Consider the following 18,087-nt stretch of genomic DNA (forward strand, 5'->3'; position numbering starts at 1 on the left):
CAGACCAGCTGTTTCTTCCAGCGTTGAGTCTTTATGCTAAGCTAAGCAATGGCCCCCTGATTCCTCTGTACTTGGCACACGGACATGAGAGTGGCATCAATCAGTCTTCTTACCACGCTCTCTGAAAGAAAGGGAATAAGGGCATTTGCCAAATTGTAGACCCTTCCCTGTAAGACTTCACTAACTGAAATCATTCCCTCTTTTGTCGGATGAAATAAGTGTTCGACATTCCTGCACAGTGCAGGGCGAGGAGAGGGTTTTCACTGGCAAACACTTGAATTCTGAAAAATTCAATCTTCACTTCTAAATGAAGGAAATTAATTCTGATTAATGAATTGTAATTAAATTGATTTGCTAATTTCGAGGCTGGAATATGCATGAAATGTCAGTGTGTCGATACAATTTAGAACACAAATGATGCTGAAGGCTGTGCGCATGTGCAAGTGTTCCCCAAGAGGACGAAGACGAGCTCACTAAACATTTTAACATGACGGAGACGTTAAATTCATGAAAATGAGCTTTAGCTATGATACTATGGTGTAATATTCTTTTGACTTTATGTGTATTTCTTTTTAAATATCTATTAAGTCTCAATACAAGTGGTAATATATATAGACCCAAAGAAATTTTCACAAACCCACATCTTCCACACTGATAGACTGAAGTACACATTTTTTAATAAGCTTGCAAATTCCTCCTTAAGCCCTGTCACAATATTACCCTGTCTGGCTGCACTGACCCTGACTGCAGCACCACTTGATTCCCCCTCTCTGGCTCCTGGCTCTCCCTGTTCCAGCATAAAATTTCACCACACACACAAAAATTTCCTTTGTTCCCCTTTCTTTATGTCCCTGCACCCACCTCCAAGAATAATGACAACACAGAGCGGGCCTCAGGTAAAACTCTCCCTCCTCTCCCCTCTACTGAAAGGCACCGCCCGGCTTCACTCACCCCAGATTCTGACCTTGAGCAAGCTGTCTGGGAAATCCCAAAGGCTGTCATACAGGGAGGAAAAGGGAGAGTTCAGGATGCAGAAAAGAGAAGGACTAGCTTTCTTGTGTAGCGATAGCTGGAACACAGGAATTGTTTTTTTTTTATCCCTCTCATGTGTGCTTGCATTGCCTGGGCAACATTTCTGTAATTAGTGATCCTCTGTGAATGATATATCACAAAAATGTCTCTCGGCTAGTATGAATATAGCACCATGAGGACGTTTGGAAAGAGCTTTACAGTGACCTGGGGGTCCCTTCATTCAATTATAGAGCTCTCTAAATGTCTCTCATCCATCTGAATGACCTTGCTTGGATGTTCTTTCCAGTTCAAATTGCATGCTGATGTAAGAGGTGCTGCTGTAATGTTAAACGTGTTGTGTGTGCACTGGAAGCAGCCTTCCTTGTGCATGCCATACTTTATTTTTAGACAATGTCTAATTAGATGCTCCTCTGAGTTCCCAGTCCATTTTCAGGACTGTTTGGTAATGTTGTGGCACAAATGAAAATGTGAAATTGAAGTAAATTAAGCCTTTTCAAAGTATCATCACCTGCCACTATGGGTTTTGTCTCAGTCTTTGGATTAAGCCACTAAAGGTAACAAATCATAATCATTTAAGGGAAATTAATGTTTCCTCTACAATATTCCAGTGAAGAAAAACTGCTGAACTTGTCATTTGGAGTCAGTGTGAACACTTTCAGTACAGAAAACCTCTGATGAAATGGATCTGCTACTTAATATTTGTTTACAGCATTCAGTGAGCACTCCTCCTCTGTTATTGTTTGCAGACAGTGGGACACATTTTGAATAGATTTGAATCTCTTTCTGAATGTTGCTTTGGTGAGCCACTAGACGGTTCTTTCGAAGCAAAACAGTCTCACGTCATCTGCGCTCTTCTCCCTCTTAGCTGTAAATCACTTTTGTGAGTAATGCACTTCAGCGTTCATAAACCAATGTGGGATCTGCTGTAATTGTCACCTGTATATACCTGAGTCCATGGCAGCAGCAGTTATCTCTAATATTTCGCACAGAAATATTACAGGACATGGATTGTTTCCCAGTTAAGTGCTGTAATCAGCTCCTGGACAAAATCACATAATGAGGGTGCTTTTATTAGTCACATCACTGCTCAGCTAAAGGCTCTTATCATGTCAGTGTAAAAGAAGTAATAATATGTTAAAGTGCATGTGTTTGGTGTGTGTGATTGCAGCATGGCAGCAGTACAAACTGCACTTGTAAGAAGCTTGCCCTCGTGAAACAAGGTGCAAACAAAGCCTGACATAATTTTCCAGCCTCTTTTGTTTTGAACTGTCTAATTCTGAACTGCGTGATAACAATCTAATTTAAAAAAAAAAACGTTTTAAAAGGATGTCATGTATGAGTATACTATTCTTTTTTCCAGAATTGGTTTTTCCCCTGAATGATTTAAGAAAATGAGCTTTCACTCTCGAATCTCGTCTCGAAAATAATTGCGTGTAATCACATTTTGTCAGTCTGCCACTGCACTTCCTGCTCCTCCCCTCTGCCATGTCATGCTCTACCCTCTGCTGTGCAAATAATACTGCGAGTCTCTGTGTGACAGGCTATAATCTTGGCACCAGCAGGAGCTGAAGTTGGCTCAGAGATATTACAGTTCTTTGAACTTCACCGCTGATGGATTGAGGAGCAGTTCTTAGCCCTGAAACTGAGTGATGCAAGCAGTAAAAAGGTGTCCTCGGTGCGCTTCAGCTCTCATCATAGAAAGGCTTGGACAAGTTCAGGGTTTTTAAAAGGCTGTGAAAGTTACAGCGCGGGCCTTAATCTTCCCTTTGGCCATAAACGTTAAGCAAATGCCATCACTTTTAACAATAATCCTACATTACAGAGCGAACGCATTGGTTCTAGACACTTAAAGGACCCAAATTAGTTTATGAGCATCTGGATGCATTGACAAACTCTAACCCACGAGTGGAGAAAAAAAGTAGCCCACAACAACAACAAAAAAGGCTGCAACAGGTGATGGAGGTATTTTTCCCAGAATAAGTCTGTCTAACGTAAACAGTATCTCTGGTTGTCTCTGCTGCCAGCATTGTCACGATCAGCCAACGATGAGCCCTGACTGGTGCCAGCAGTACTCGACACACTGCAAATCTACAGCCAGCGGTCTGCTACAGAGGCTCCATGATGGCCCGGCGCCACCGGATGGATGAATGTCAGCTTGGTGTGTCAAGGCCATCAGATGCACGTGGTGATCAAGCAAAACAGGCTTACTGGAGAATAAAGATAGAAAGTTGTGCTTGTGCGCTTACTGTTTAACATATGGGTCATAGTTGAACATGTGTATAAATACACATAGAGTAAACTTTACATTCCAGCATCCCCTGCTCACACACATTCACTCACTCTCTCTCCCTCACACACACACACACACCTCAAGCTACTTGACTCTAATAGCAAGAACAGTAGTTACCGTTTCAGCTTAGCGCTGCATAAATACAACAGACAAGAGCAGAGCTACAACTCGACAGCATCTCCAGTGGCCCCTCAGAAATAAACTGCTGTTTACGACAGAATATTAGTCTGTCGAGAGATATTTATGCAAACTCTCTGCGCTGTTTGTTCCTCCGTACTAAATAATAACATAACAATTATGCAACAAACAACAACAAAGCCCTGCACATTTCTCTCACCCCTGGCAAGGCACAATCTGCGTGATTGTGCGTGCACATGAGTGAGACTGTTCTGTTCTCTTCTAGCTCCGAGCCAGATCATAACAGTAGCTGCTGTCTGCCGCTGGTTCATTCCTGGTTTATAAGTTCAGTGTCAGTCACGTCAGCTCCTGAGAAATCGCAGTGACAGAGGAGACAGTTTGTTGTGACACTTGGAGCTCCGTTAGGAACTCCCGGTGTGAAAAACTTTCGCCATGAAAACGCAGCGCAGATAATACTGTGTTGAGCCTGACCCTATGGCAGGTTAATACGTTATAGCAAAACAATAGAAGGTGTAATAATATATAAGGCCAAACACACACACACACACACACACACAAAACCTTCCCTCTGGCTACATGGTCTGTTCAGGGTAATACACTGCCCTCAAATAAATTTAATTCCTTTTCCTATTCCTGAATTAGATAAGACACCATTAAATTACATTTGCTCCTTGACACTTGACAATGAGATCATTCCAATTTTAGACTTTTTCCTTACTTTGCTTTCTCTCCCCAAGCAACAGAGCGGTGCATATGATTTCAGCTCTGGGTTGGGCGCTGGTTACTGTCGTTTCAGGTTGACTGTTGAAATGTGTCTTGGAGCATCTCTGTGTGTCTCAGATAAGATTCCAGTTGACATGTATGACTTAATGTGCGAGATTAAACCTGTGTATGTAAGAACATGTTTGGAGACAGATCACCCACATGAATCTGTGCAGTACACACAGCAAAGTGGGTTATAAAAAGCAGCTCTGAATTAAAATCTGTATAAAAGTTCCTTTAATAAATAAAACGAGTACACTTGCAGTTTGTGCAAATGTGACTGGCTGTCAACTTATCAAACAAAGTTTTGTGGTGAACGGAAAGAAAACACCCTAATTTACCAGCACAAGGTCTGTGTCTTGAAAATGTGGATGCATAAAAACAACATTTATAAGTGGAAATACAATCTGTTGTGGCATCATTGAGCTTCTCTAAGTTGAACTGAAGTTGAGGGCAACCTCTGTATCCTGGATATTGCAGCAGTATAGCTACAGCTCATACAGAAGACCTTTCCATGTTTTCCAGCTACAACCAAATGTCTTTTTCTCTGTAATCTTTTTAAATCAGAAGAGAAATGGTCGCATTAGAGGAGAGGAGGGTGAAAGAGAGGCAGGCTGTTATTGCAGACTATGTGAATATAAAGCCCTGAGCTCCTGGTAAGTCAAGGACACGTAACCTGATCACTCATAATGTCCTCATACTGGATACTTGATATTTCATCTGATACTTAATCTAAATGTGTGCATTAAAATGCAACTGAGATCTAAGCTGTAACACTTTGCAAAGACACACACACACACCTGGCCAGATGCCACAGTAAATGTAGTGAAACAAACGGTGGTGTAGTGAAGGTCAAGTCGCATTAAAACATCATAACCTGGTTATCTCAGCGCTCACCGCCACACAACCCCGGCTGCTGCTGTTGATGCACACATCTGACGAAGCGGTTTGTAGGCAGGAGAGGAGAAGAGAGGAGAGGAGAGGAGAGGAGAGAAGAGAAGAGGAGTGCTGTAAGAAAACCCAGGAGTCCCTTGGCAGCAGTTCTATGATTGTTAGTGTAACAACTCCTCACTAGAAAGTTATCTGCATATTTTTATGAATAAGGGGGCGTTTGTTATATAGGCTAAATTGCAGTGCATTTGCCTGAGTGTGTGTATTTGGCTTCCTGTGCGCAGCTGGGCACCTGCGCAGCTCAGCTTCATCTTTTTATATCCCCATCCATATTCTTTGCACACTGCCAGTTATGTCATTCACTTCTTGTCAGCTTTCCTTTGCTTTTGCTCTCCACTGCTCTCTATCTCCACCTGCTCTCTCTCTCTCTCTCTCTCTGTTTAGCCTCTCCTTCCATTAGTTTTGCTGTCTTTGTCTCCCCGTCTGCTCTCCACCACTCTTGCTCTGTGTCTGTTCAGCTGATGTACACTGCCTTGGGGAGCAGGCCTGTGTTTTAAACAGCAGCGCCCCTGACATGGAGATTGACAGAGCTCGCTGTGTGTCTCTTTGCATATTCAAAGCACGGACTGTCGAGCAAACATGGTATTTACATGAAGTGACACCACTCAGGAGAGTCACAGGTAGGGCTGCAACTAATGACTATCACGATTAATCGCGTAATCGCATAAACATTTCCCTGAGCCAGCAAATTACTGAAACAATTATCAAAATAATTGGAGTTTAATTTTCTTTTGATCGACTTATCGATGCAGCTCTAGTCACAGTCAGACATGACTTCATATCTGAGGCACTGATGAAATCATCACACAGCTGTGACATTCAGCAAAATGCACTGTGGGGAATGACACACAAGAAAATGTGCACACACACACACACACACACACACACACACACACACACACACACACACACACACACACACACACCCTGAACTCTTTCATTTCTTAGAAAGTTCTTTTTCTTCTACTAGAACCAAATTTTGGGACATTCTCTCTCTCTGTTAGCCTCTACCCCTGACTTACTCTCGTTCCTCTTGTCAGTCACATCAGTAGTGAACTGGCACAGGCAGGTGTAAGGTAGTTACTGCAGGCCACAGTGCGCGCTACTATGACGAGCCCTAGTTCACGCTAGTTACTCGTTATATAGCTTTTATAGTTATTGTAGAATAAGCACAAGCATCGCTACTATCTTACTACAAAAGAAAGAAAAGAAAAAATGCTGGATGGGTTGCCTTCTTTCGAGGGCATATGGAGCAAATTAGACCGTTTTTAATTCACGGAACATGGGCATATTTCAGAGGCGGCAATCTGAATCACTCCCAAAGGCCTGCTCTGTGTAGTTAGAGGGTACCGTCTACGTCTACACCCCTGGGCACAGGTAGAGGACAAAACACATTGCTTCAGGAAATTGCTGCTTCACCGGTGCAGAGCTGATCTTTGTGCAGTGCACCTGCACATTCATAAAGCCCTTAATGTGAGACTTAACCTACATCTACTTGTACATGACAAAGGCCTCTAGTGGAAATGCAGATTACAACTCTTGTCTGTCAGGAATAAAGGCAGTAGCATTGTGATGTTGTTATAGCACCGCTAATGCATGGGACTCTAGCATGGGAACACACTGTCTGTATCCCCTTTCCCAGCAGTAGGTAATGTTGGTTTCTTTTCACCATGACGATGATATTTCCCCAGTCCTTTCCCTGGTTGTGCTCAAACTAAACCAAAGCACGGTCTGATCAGAAATGACATATGAATTAGCTTTGTGAGAGGCAATTTTAATGGTGTTGGAAGGCACTCACGATGTCGTCTTGCTGATAGGGGCATCAAAGCAAAAAAGCAGATTTTTTTGCAGTTTAGTTTGGTGGACTTGTTGCAGATTATAGCCAGGATTCAACAGCAATGTTCTTTTCCGCTTTCCACGCAGCAACTGCTTAGTGCAGTGTTAAAATCAGTTTACAGAAAGAGAATTCATTTTCTTGCACAGTGAAGATTGTGTATTCTTTTATTTTCGTCCTGATATTTTTATCTGCTTGACTTTGGGTAGAAAAACCTGATTTTGATAGAAATCTACATGCTGGAAAAGGATTTATCCAGGAAAATCAGACTGAGTTATGTACAGCTTTAATCTCCTTCAGTATTCTTATCTGACACACACACGTATGATGTACAAATGCAATGTACACAAACGATGTTCTGCTCACATCCCTGTGTGTGTGTGGCACGAATCTCCTCACTGCTAACCATTAAGAAAGACGTCCTGAAAGGCGAAATCATGTGTGTGTATGAGTAAACATCAAATGCATGATATTTCTAGTATTGTGTCTGATTCGTTATCTCTTTGCATGTTTCTGCTGCATGAGTGTGTGTGCGTGTGTGTGTCTTTAAAGGTCTGAAGGTCCATGCAGGAGCAACAGTGGACATTTATGGTTAAACCTTGGAAAGCAAGAAAAAGGTAGAGAAGAGGCGAGTGATTAGTGGGTGCAGACAGGAAAAAACTGGTAGAGGGCAAGAGCAGCTGCAGAAAGAAAGAGGAGGAGAGGACGATGTAGAAATTTGTTGAGAACAGAAGAAGAAGAAAAGACAACAGAGGGCACCTTGGAGAGGATGGATGGTCGTGTCCTCGATGAAACGTATAGATGGTTAAAGGAAATGTGTTAAAAGCTCAAGGCTGATGATTGCTTGGTTGTAAGTGCTAATGGTCAGTGCTCAAGAGGCACTGTGTGTAAAAGTACGAACAGTTACTATGGCGACGGGGCTATTACGGAGTGACATTTTACCATCGCCTTTTCTGGTTTTTGAGTGGGTGGTTTACGCTTAAAAGTTCCAGCCTTATTGTAGTTGGAGCAACTTTTCCCGGCTCACACACACTGTATGCTAATGTCTGAGCTGATGAAAGAGAATGCAGAGCGCGGACTTGCACAGATGCAGAAAAAGTCACAGAGCACATCGGAAAGAGGCGACTTTATGAATGAGACTCTCTCCTCTAATGTGCATTTTTGTTGTGACCGGCTCTTATGGCGGGGAGTGAGTCACGACCTTGCTGAGCTTGCTTGTTCTTCGATTCTTTTCGCTTCATCACTTTCCAAAAGGGCCATGTTGACGTTTGCAGCTTTTTAGTCTCCGATTTAACATTATGCAGCTAAACTTGTGTGTTCCAGTGATGAGCGTGAAGGCATTGTAAAAAAGGCTTTGGACCATAAAGTTTGTAATGACCAAGCCCAGAGGCTTTTCTGAAATGTACTGTATATTTAGGTTATACTTACTGACATCATGCAAATTGTAAACTCACTCTGAGCAGTGCGCCGTCTGCCTTTATATGTACCGTGTAATATATGCAGCATGCTGTAGGCCATATGCACAGACATGCCGGCTGCACAGGCCTTAAAGGAAAATTCGATGTTTTCACAACATATGTTTTATTTTTGTAGCTGCAGCCATCATTCGTTTCATTGATTTTAACATTTTGCTCTTTTCTCCAAATCCAATACTGAGATCTGAACACAGCTACAGCGTTAATCCAGTAGGGTAAATACGACGCATTGTCAGATAATCTGAAATCCTCATTTTCACCATATTGTCTTACTTATTATGCCAAGTTCAAACAGAAGTACATCCTAAAATTCCTGCCCAGTGTAAACACCAATTACTCTTTGCACAGGATCAACTTTGTCCTTGCATACTCAGCTTGATTGTGACTGTGCAGTTTTTCAGTGCGATGATTGACAGTAATGAACTTCAGACTAATTCATATTAGGTAAAGGCAGCAAGCTGGGGTTTGTTTACAACGTGTCTGATGCTGTGACGACTCGTTTTGCTTGACCTAATTCATGAATGTGTGTAGTGATGCCATCCTGTCTCCAGGTCTCAGCACCTAATTTGCTGAGTGATATGTAACAGCAAACTTTGGAAATGAAGCCCTTATATTGCTTTAATCACACTCAAAATGAAGGCTTCTGTTTACCATATGAGCAAATACCATTATGGGCACATGTGCATGGAAATTCACATGCTCATGCTAATAAAGTGGCCTTGTGATGAGGCATAGCAAAGGCTAGAAACCACTTCCTGTTCGCCCCACCTCCTTCACCTCCCTTCTACTCTTTGGAAAGAGCTTCAGTTTATTTTTTACAATCACTCATTGGGATGAGGGCAGCTGACCAATGGCTTGTGTGTGTGTGTGTGTGTGTGTGTGTGTGCAATTGGACGCTGTGTATCGCTGACATCGGTGTCTGCGTGGGAACCCATCTGTGCGCGAGCGTGATCTGTGAGCATGTCAGGGTGTAGCTGCGAGGGGAGAGCAGAGAGTGGAGCCGAGGGGGAGGGGAGGAGAGGCGGGTGGAGGAAGGGAGGAACGGGAGGTGACTGTTTAACATGATCATTGAGCAGCCATATTCCCTTCCCCCCAGTCTCAATCCATCCACTTCTCGTTTTCTTGACCACAGTGGATAAACCCTGATCCCCCCCCCCTCCCAAAAGCACATTTTAAGGTAATTAAGCTGATATGTGAGCACACTTTAAATGCCCTGAAAAAAAAGAAGTGTGGATAAGCTGCCTCTGTAATTGCATTCACTCTTGACTATTCTGCCAGTGTTTAAACCTTCCCTCCTCCTCCTCTTCTCCTTCCCTCTCACCCTATTTTATATGCGTTCTTCTCCCTACACCTTTCTTCATCTTTTTTCATCACCCATCTGTCTTTGAAATTTGCTTTTCCATCCCACTCATCTGCTTGTCCTTCAACTCCCTCTCCTTCTCCTCCTCCTCCTCCTCGTCTCTCTCCTGCTGTAATGACTGAGAGGCTGGTCGAGCAGCAGCAGCAGCAGCAGCAGCAGACAAGAAGCACACAGTCACTCATAGTCATGCTCCGAGGGGGGTTTGAGTGTGTGTGTGTGTGTGTGTGTGCATGCAGGAGTATGACTGATCTCCCAGGGGGCCAAGGTTGTTCCGAGGGTCACTGAGGAAGTCGCCATGGGAACACAAGCCCCGCCTTGTCTTTCTCATTGTTGTAGGCCCTCTAAAAGCACAGTGTGTGTGTGTGTGTTTTTATTATCGGTCCACAACATGAATTTAGTCCCAGTTGTCATTCCCTGTGCTAGCTTTAGCTCACACTGTCTTAGTGTGTTGGTTAGAGCGTTTCAAACCAGTCACTGTGAGGCTAAAACTAAGGCAGTGCTGGCATGATCATTCATTCCAGCTCAATGGAGAAGCGTACACCAGAGGACGCTCAGGTATCAATCTGCGTAAGTGTGCAGCCTTCAGCCCTCTTTGCCCCCCGAGGGAAATTATAGGAAAAAACCCCCGTTAAGCATCTTAGCGAAGTGTTGGAGTGATGATGATGGTGGAGAGTGTAGAGATATGGCCACATCGTATGGTTCACTATCATGTTCATACCTTTGCTGACCCTTTATTTAACCCTCTGTACACGTTCTGCACTCGTTTACTCAGTTTTTTTCTCCTTAAATTTGCCATCTGTTCACATGTGGCAAGATCTGATTTCAAACTTTTCAGTGCATGAGGAAGAAGCGAGGCCAGAATGAATGTTAACATTGTACATTTTGGCAAACCGGACATGCTGAAACTTTATGTTTCTCGACTTCTCAATTTTATGTTGTGGCATCGCTGTGGTTCAAGTCTTGGTTAGGGTTGGGAAAAGATAATGTTTTGTCCTAAAATACCCAATTTAGTCACCACAAACGTGGCTGGAAAATATCTCAACATCTCGCTAGCTGCCACGCCAGCACCGACCCCTCCACCTCCTGATGAGAAACTCAGCTCAAAATACACATACTGGAAACCTGAACTACGTCATTTTGAGTTAGAAACGTTGATGTGATACATACAAACGTATCCGTATCCGTTTATTCTGCTGATTAGGCCGGGTATTCATGGAGATTAGCTCAGGAAAACTCAACCAGTAGCTCCAAGTCATGCTGGCTGATACATAAGCACAGAAGAAAATAATGATTATTCCTGCTTTGGTAGATTAAGCAGCAATAGAGCCTGAACTGTTATTTAAAAAAAGTTATTTTCTAATTTGGGCAGTATGAACGCTTTAGCTTTAGTAAACGACTCTTAAGTATATTATAGCAATACACTACAGTAACACTGTACACTGTAACACCAAACTGCCTTTGAGATTTATGAGGTTTAACCTTTTAAGAAGGTTTATGTCATAACTATTCCTGATCACTCTTATCACACATAAACTACAGCATCACTCTAGTTATATCATTCTAATGTGGCTTGTGCAAATTCCTCTTTCCGAGCCCAATTTCCTGCTCCCCTGTGCTGTTTTTAGAGACAGCAAGCGTTATCTAAATACTGTTGCAGAAGCAATTCAATCTTCCCAGCCCCACTTGTGGGTTCCCATTTTAGCTGGCTGGTTATTACTTCAGCCACCACAGTGTTTCCAAAACACCCAGTGGGTGGCGTGTCCTGTGTGTTCACTCTGCCTAAAACGTTGTGTCATTTTAACTGCATTCAGTGGAATGTTTTTCGTGTTGCACGGCCTTAATGCTGCTTGAGATGCATTTCCACCCTGCCTAAAAATATCCGGGGCGAACGCTTTGGATGTGACCATGGCTAACAGTTGGTGACAGTCGCTGTGGCTCACAAGCCACGCTGTTTTGTCAGCATGTGGCAAGCCGGACAGCCAGCAAGTCTGTCATACAAAGCACCTCTCTGAACCTCTCCCTCGCCTTCACCCTCGCTTTCTCATCTATCTCGCTGTCTGTTTCTGCATCCACATTCTATCCTGTGCATCCACTACTGCATCTTGGCCATGGTTTAATTCAAGCTGCTGGAAACACACTCTGCTACATGCACACTGATTGAATGTTGAGTATATGGACTGTAATGAATTATAAATGTGCTGGGTGAAATAAGGAGAGGAAAAGCAGATTCCTCCCATACTGCTGGTAGACAAGTGTGGTTCTGTCCATGGTGCTGAAATGAGAAACTCATTTCAGCAAAGCACCAAGAAGTGCTTTGCTTGTCAGCCCAAGCATCCATCCATCCATCCATCCAAAGCAGAACTTCTCAGCTGCATGCATGACTCAACAAGCAGATGTCTCAGTTTTGCAACAATCAAAACCAAGATATAATCACACAACACAAGGAGACGAACTTGCTCTCTTAAAGGGTGAGATCTTACCTTCAGAGATAAGAGGAATTCACCGGGTCACATCTAGGGTAGCGGTGGCTCCTCGGAGCTCAGGTCCCGACCTCTGCTGGTTGTAGTTTGTGTCGACGTCAGTCACTGAATAACGAAACCAGTAAGCAAAAAAATACAATAAAAAAGTAACCAGCGAAACAGGAGCTCGACCAGCCGGACCCGATCCCCTTTAGTTGTTAATCTTAGAAAAACAAAACAAAACACATGCGTCCTTTGCAAAAAAATGTGTTATATTATTATTCTTTGCTTCTGGACTACTTTTCCCGACACGTTCTCATCATTCGCATGCTGCCCAATTCCAGACTCGCAGAAAGGCGACAGAAAAACACTCCAAACACGAGGAGGGGACAAAAAAAATGCAGAATAAGAGTAGTAATATCTCTGGAAAGACGTGTTTGGAGCAGGCGGCCGGGCGCGCACACGCACACACGTAGTTCCATCCACCGCTTGTCTGGAGTTGTTTGAACAGGAGAGGCTGGTTCACCAGCGGCGCTCCGCAAAATAAAACACTCCTACGCAAACATCATCATCAGCAGCCTCGGCGGCGTGCGCGTTGGAGGCGGAGACGGGATGATGGAGAATCTCGACATCTCCATTTCAACAACCAGTTTCCCACCGTCCGAGGAGGTCGAGGTCAGATGTTTGTTAAGGCGCTGCTCCGGCTTCCGCGGCCAATCGACGCGAAGCTTTTTTTTTTTTTTTCCCCCTTCCCTTTTCTATTCTATTCTATTTATCTCCTCCCTCCCTCCAGTGTGCATCTCTCTTTGCATCTCATGCTTGGCGAAAAGCGAGCTGGCCGGTTGCTCTCTGGCTACAAAGTGTCTGCAGCTGCCTTGAGTATATGCCGCTGTCTTATTTGATGCACCCTTGTTGGATTTCCGCGTGTTTGCTGAATCCTGCAGAGCGACGTCCAGCGCTGCGCGGGGACCAGCGCAAACGCGCTTCAAATTCAGAGGTGGCTCTTTGCGCCTGCAGACCCAGCGAGTGCAGCCTGGAGTGTGCAGCCTGAGAGATGGCGCTTTAGTCACAGGCTCAGATTGGATATGAGTGCTAGAGAGGAGAGACAAGAGAGAGGGGGGAATGGGGGGGGGGGGTTGGAGATGCTGGATGGGGTCCGCTTCTGAATTCCTAGCGGGAGTCTGTGATGCGAGGATGCCGAGCTTTCGTTAGGCGGATGCGGCTAGACATTTTCATTACATGAAAGAAAATTAATTTATGAGGAGCTCCGAGCCGTGCACAAACACGTCCACACATGCATATGAAATGAGGTGTGTCAAAAAGTCACCATCACCGGTGTGGAGAAATAACAAGATGAAGTGCACGAGCAGAGGGATGAGGAGGAAGTGACCAACTCTGCAACCATCACACGGCGAAGCGTAGCCCAAACTTGAAAGTCACACCTTCACAATGTTCCTCCTGTTACACTGGAAACCAGATGCTGCTGGAGCATTTAAACGAGAGCCATTAAGCTTCCCGCTTACAGACACAGCAGTTCATCACCCAAGTTATAAGCATAGGTGACAGCCAACTCTATAAAGATAATTAAGAAATTACACCTGTCCTCTGCCCAAGGTTCAGCCAAGGTGGAAAAACAAACTGGCCCACTGTCTGGAACAAAACGTTCATTAAATTCCATTAGGACAATGGACACAAATGTCCCCAGGAGGATAATTTTTCTCTGTGTGTGCCTCAGTCTGTCTCTCTCGCTCTACCTCTGACTACAGGACGCATCAGGAGAATGTCCATACTTGTTACTCTCAGCCATGTGTCTTTGTGTCACAGTATTCCCCATCTCTCAGCCCCTGAATCTGACCTGTTCCACCACTTCTTTCCCTCCATCCATCCTCTCTCTCTTCTCCTCTCCAAACTCTTCACTCGTTGTCTCCTCTAATCATCCAGTCCACCCCTACAGCGGCTCGCCTCTCTCATTCATGCAGTTTGAGGCAATGTTAAGAGTAGCAGTGTGAGTTTTTATTGCATTCATTATTCAAGCTCACAGAAGTGGAGATTAGTGCACTTTGAGAGTGTGCAGCGTTAAAATATTTATATTAGCAGAGAATGAGATGGTTGGATTGGTCATGTTGAGGTGAATTCTGCTTTTATCCGTTCCTCTCTCTCTTTCTCTGTGTGTGTGTGTGTGTGTGTGTGCACATGGGTGTGTCATAGTGGATAAGAGGCAGCTCCACTCATATTCACAACTTTCCTTTTTTTTTGCTGAAAATAAGATAAGATTCGATAACAATGGCATAGAATTTCAATTAAGTTTTCTTTATACAACAGCATCAACACCTGCAGCTGAGTACAAATCTTGTCGAAGAGGGATTACCAAACGGGCAAAGTCGGCTAACTGCCTTGGGGCACCAGACCCCTGGGGGCCAGGAATATCTAGCTTCAGGATATGTCAGGATGTACTTGGGTGGTTTGAGTGTGTGAAACTTGTGAGGACTTTGCACTACTTAAAAGTCAGACTTTGCAACTTCAAAAAGAAAAAACACAATCTTTCTCATATAAACAGTGAAACAAATCCTTGCTTCGCTCAGCACAGTCTGGGGTTTTATTGTTGCAGCCTTCTCTACCTCCTGGTGTCTAAAGCTAGTTAATGTTAGCAAACTTTAGCTAGATGATATTTCTTCACATCTGACATCACTGTGTCTTGTCAGTGTTGACTTTATAACACAATAGGTTCTGTTACATTATATTTTAGCATTTAGCATTATCCCATTAGCCCACAATGGATGCTTTTCAGCAAACAATATCAACCAAGACAGATCCTGTCTGTCACCTATACTGCACTGCACTATATAAGATCTTTCCCAATAAAAGTCAGGTTGGTTGGTCTCTTCATCTCTGGCAGTGGTGAAAGAAGTATTCAGATGTGTTAATTACTGTAAGTAAAAGCAGTAATACCATGATGAAAATACTCCACTACAAGTCCTGTATTCTGGGCACAAAACACAAACTTGACGTCAGGCAGACAAACGGGTAGCAAACTGACAGGGAGACTGGGTACACAAAGAGGTCTATTTCATTACCACACTGGCAGGCAGACGATTCAATGAATACTGGATGATACCCTGGGGCTTGTATGCTGTGTAGTCAGGTGAGTATTGATTGTTACATTGAGGACACCTGTGCTCAGAGAGGAGGCCGGCCCCACCTGTCGGCCACGCCCTGCAGAGATGCTACTCATCTTCACAGACAGGGGAGAGACACACAAGAGACAGGAGGAGGGGAAAACATAGGGACACAAAGGGGAAAGGAGAGGAGAATGCAGATCTCTGCAGTTGCAGGACTATTACATGGTATTGCTTCATATTTTACATATCATATAATGCAATCAGACCCTAAATACAATGCAAACTATAATAGAAATAATAGAAAATAATAGAAAACAGTAATACTTGTCACAAGATGTGTGACAAACAATGTTCATAAAACATATATCACATAGATTCCTTATCATTTTGGCTGTGTATGTGTATGTGTTTCTGTGTGTCCATGCATGAGCTTCTCTCAAACTGAAAGCAAAGCACGATGGGAAAGATTTGGGGGCAATATCTGGATTGTTCTAGGCAGGATAATGTCACATAGACCCCCAGGCTTTTTTGCAAAAACACACACAGACACGATTACACAAAGGACCATCATTCTCTCCCCAAATCTGCTCTCCTCCACCCATCCCCCATTTTATCCCCCTCTTTCTCTGTCGCTCCCTCCGGATCACAGCCGACTTTACGGCATCTTGTCTCGTTCATGTTTGCTGACACATCAGCAGCGGCAGCAGAAAGATAAGCGTGCATGTAAGAGAAATGAGAAGGCAGGAGGAGAGTGAGAGAGAGCGATCAACAGTCATAGAGAACAGTGTGACAGAGGGGAGACTGACTTTTAAAGAGGTAGAAGTGTGATGGTGTAAAAGATGAAAAGAAACAAAAAAAATTTAGAGGAAGTAGAAGACGATCGAGCCTCACGTTAAGGCCAGAGACATTAGGACACACACGTCTCTGCTTGTGCCTCAGGGACTAACAGTCTTTATTACATTAACCAACACGACACCAGCCTGTGCCTTTCCGTCCTGCTCTCTCTGCTCTCCTCTCAGAGCCAAACCTTTCCATTTATGAGCCTCTTCCAGATAGAGGATTCAGTGGTTTGACGTCATGTACAAAGCACGCAGAATTTGCATTCACCCTACAGCACATTTGATGATGAGCTTTCCCAGGAATTCACAGGAACTCCAAAATGATTGAATCATCCTTATAGAACAGAAAATGATTAAATCATTCATATAGAACAGGATGTGAAAAGAGTTGTGATGAAATAAATCATCATTAAATCATCCATCCACCCATTTATGCCTGTGCATATTGCTGCAAAGAGTAATAACACCAGGCTGTGTTTCTCTACCACCTCTGAAAGTTGAAGCCTCCTTCACTTGGGTGTGGTCAGAAATATGCTTTGTTGCACCTGTAACCACACCCAGCAGCGATGTCACGGCGTCTTAGGGCGCACCTGGACGTCACTGCAGCAAGGTGAGAAGGTGAACCACTGGAAGTCAGCAAAAACAAGGATTTCAGGAGCATTAAGTGACTCTTTAAAGATCAATTCAACACAAAAACCACCTTTGAAGCTGTTAACCTTTAATGCTCTCTCACATCAACCTGTGTGCAGACTGAGGCCCTCAGACAGGAACCTATTGATTCTTTCATAACTCACTATATCACTATAACCCTTTAAATCCCTTCTTAAAAATCACTGTATTGATATCTCTTTACGTGTTTATGCTTGATGTCTTTCTTCCTGCAGGTGTTTGCTCCACTAACTGACGAGCGCTCATTAAAGGAGAGGAAGAAGCTATCAGTGAAATTGCTTGGAAAATCATCATATAGTAGGAAAAGCAGAGGTGCTACTTGTGACGTTAGCGATGGCTCTGTTCCATTCAGCTGTCCCAGTAAGTCATGACAGTTTGACAGTGTGCCAGCATGCACAGTGCCAACACCCTGAAACTGAAGCAGCTAAATGAAATTCAGCCGGCATTCATAAATTCATTTTTACACGCTGCTTTTTCTTATTTTCTGTGAAAAAGGCCTATTGAACCCTGCAGGGTGCTGGATCCATACCTCATTGTTGGCTACCCCTGAGTTATACATTACACACAGGCCTGTAGATTTATTATGTTGTGATGGTTTTATTGTGCTTTGTTGATGTCATTACTGCATGCTGTTTTATTTTTAAATTATCATTTGCTTTATGTGAAGCACTCTGTGCCATTGGTTTTGAGAAGTGCAACAGTATACAGATAAACTTCATTCTTATCACATGCACTGTGTGTATATGGAGGATTCTTAAATATTGCATGTGGTCAGAAAAGCTGATGGGCCGGCGGTAGCTCAGTTCATAAGGAGTCCGCTTGGTGATCAGAGCTGGAGAGGTGCCAGTTCACCTACAGGGCAGCGAGACAATTTCCCCCAGTCTTCTGGTTCTTCTTCTTCTTTTAAAATGTTCATTCCCTCAGTGAGTGGAAGGCTGTTTGGACTCTCTGTGTCACACCTCATGGTGTTTGCAACCCAGGTGGAGGTGCTATACATAAAATTAACTCATGTAGACAAATATTTGTTTTCATTCTCTCAGCCCTTTTAAAATGCATTTATGTGTTTTTATATGAATGTGCTACTTCTTATTGAATTTCTACAGTTCTTTCTTCAGTGTTTCTTTTTTTGGCTATATGGTCAGGCTCCCTGTTTGTAATC

The sequence above is a fragment of the Chelmon rostratus genome, chromosome 19 (assembly GCF_017976325.1).
Source record: "Chelmon rostratus isolate fCheRos1 chromosome 19, fCheRos1.pri, whole genome shotgun sequence".
In the NCBI taxonomy this organism is placed as follows: Eukaryota; Metazoa; Chordata; class Actinopteri; order Chaetodontiformes; family Chaetodontidae; genus Chelmon; species Chelmon rostratus.